The sequence below is a fragment of the Arachis stenosperma genome, chromosome 6 (assembly GCF_014773155.1).
Source record: "Arachis stenosperma cultivar V10309 chromosome 6, arast.V10309.gnm1.PFL2, whole genome shotgun sequence".
Taxonomy (NCBI): Eukaryota; Viridiplantae; Streptophyta; class Magnoliopsida; order Fabales; family Fabaceae; genus Arachis; species Arachis stenosperma.
In genome coordinates, this window is record NC_080382.1 from 106,238,611 (window position 1) to 106,241,131 (window position 2,521).

Consider the following 2,521-nt stretch of genomic DNA (forward strand, 5'->3'; position numbering starts at 1 on the left):
TGTCTGAAAATCCCTAAGGTGCTTGATAGGCTCTTGAGCAGGTAAGCCATGAAACTTGGGCATCAATTTGAGTAGTGCAGTCTTTAGTTCAAAATCTGCAGCCACTGTTGGGTGATGCGCTTGATACGGTTGCAGTGTAAAATCTAGAGCTCCAGCTTCCTTGATAGTAACTCTCCTAGGTGCTGCCATGTTACCTGCACGTGAGTCAACCGAATCAGTAGTAGAGGAGCTTATTTCTTCCTCAAATGGCGGTTCAGATTCACCCTCAGATGAGACTGGTGAATCGATGACAATCACTTCACCACCCTCAGAGGCTAACCGACGTCGAGCTCGCCTAATACGTGAAATAGTTCTTTCAATTTCAGGATCAAAAGCGGCTAAGTTCGGATCAGGCAATGAACGCGTCATTCAACAAAAGAAACACACAGCTCATGGTGATAAAGACAAAATAAAATAAAATGCAAATAAATTCCAATCAATAAATTAGCACACTATTGCAACTCCCCGGCAACGGTGCCAAAAATTGACGTGACAGAAATTGGCAGATTAAGAAATTAATATAAGAGATACGTTGTAAGTACAGTTCTTAACCAACAAAAATCCGCTTATCAATTTAGAAGGGTTGTCACAAAAATAGAATAAAAATACTGGGAGTATGAGTCACATGTTGTTTCCCAACGAGTTGCAGAAAGATGTGCTATTTTATTAATCAGAGGTTTTCCAAAATATTTTTGAGTTTGATAAACAGGAAATTAAATCAGAGAATTTATGTAATTCAAATAAAAACCTTGACCGGGAGAAAATTAATCGGAAGTTCTATCCTTGTTGGATTTCTCTCAAGATCAATTGATAATTGAAGGTTGTTTCTACTTAGTTATCCTTTACTGAGTAAAGAAAAGTCAAGTAAGTTAGAAGTCTACTTCTATAGTCAAGTTCTAATCCTCTCCCTTGGGAAGGATTAGTGTTAGTGACTAGAGAGTTAGCCAACAATAAACCCAATTACAATTTAGCTCTTGAGTATTCTAACTCAATGTTCTCCTTTTAATCAACTCCCAATCAAGTTAGAGGACTACTCCATTATCATGAATGTAAACTTCACAAAATTAGAAAGGGAAATAAAGAAAGACATGATAAACAATAATTAAAAAGATCAATTAAAATTAAAAATGGTTCTTGTATTAATAAATTATAAAAATAATCCAATTGTAACTCTGGACAAATTAAGGATATGAAAGAGTAAGCGAAAAGTAAGGAAACAAACTAGAATGATGAAGTCTTGGCGGAGGTAGTAACTCTTCTCAATATCCCAATCCAAAAAGCAATAAAACAAAATTCTAAGAACTATGAATGTGTAGAGAGAAAACCTAGAGGAGGAGTAAAATCAGATCTAGAAAACTAAAAAACTAAAATTATGCGGAATGAGAATCGTCCTTAGTCTCTGCATGTTCCCTGGCTCTAATCTGCGTTTCTGGGCCGAAAATTGGGTTAAAACGTGGCCCAAAATCCAAGCCAGCGATTTCTGCAAATTCTGCAGATCGCGCACGTCACGCGACCGCATCGTCCACGCGTTCGCGTCATCTAGCGTTTTTCCTTTCCACGCGTGCGCGTCATCTATGCATTCGCGTCACTCGTGCAGATTCCAATCCACACGCTCGTGTCAGGCACGCGTTCGTGCCACTGTGATTTTCTCAAATTCGCGCGAATGCGTAAGCCATGCGTCTGCGTCGCTTCTCGCTGGTCATCTCCTCAATTTCTTGTGTTCCTTTCATTTTTGCAAGCTTTCTCTCTATTTTCTAAGCCATTCCTGCCCTATGAAGCCTGAAACACTTAACACACAGATCACAGAATCGAATGGTATAAAGGAGAATAAAAATATACAATTAAAAAATCTCTAGGAAGCAAGTTTCCAATCATAGAATAATTTTGGGAAGGAATTGTAAATACATGCAAATCATATGAATAAGTGGGTGCATACTTGATAAAACCACACAATTAAACACAATATAAATCATAAAATAATTGTTTATCACACACCCGACCAAATTCTATACTCTGGGGTTGTTGCAGTCAATGGATCTGACACCTAAGAACAAGTTAATGTAGAATAGGAAGATCAGAGTTTGGGAACGAACGAATTTTATTTGTTAGCAAACTTAAGGAGCAGCTTCATCTTCTGAAGTTATTGCAGCGAGCGGAAGGCTTTTGGGTAAGAAGAGAAAGTAAATGGACATATTAGCAAGGATGAATGAACATGTGTAATATTCAACTGAGGGCCAAGAAAAACTTCTCTAAATACTTGCTGATGTTATCTCCAGTGTGAATGACAAGTTCAAGATTGGTGAGAAATTGGAGTAGCTTGATTTTGGTAATCATGAAATTGTTCAAGTTATGATGAAGTTTTCTAATAATCCTCATTTAGAGAAGAGTTTTTAGGGTTTGACAAATTCTTAGAAGAGTGCAGTAGTACAATTCATCTCAGATCGAACTAGTCTTGATTGAGTTAGTTATGCTATATTAGAAA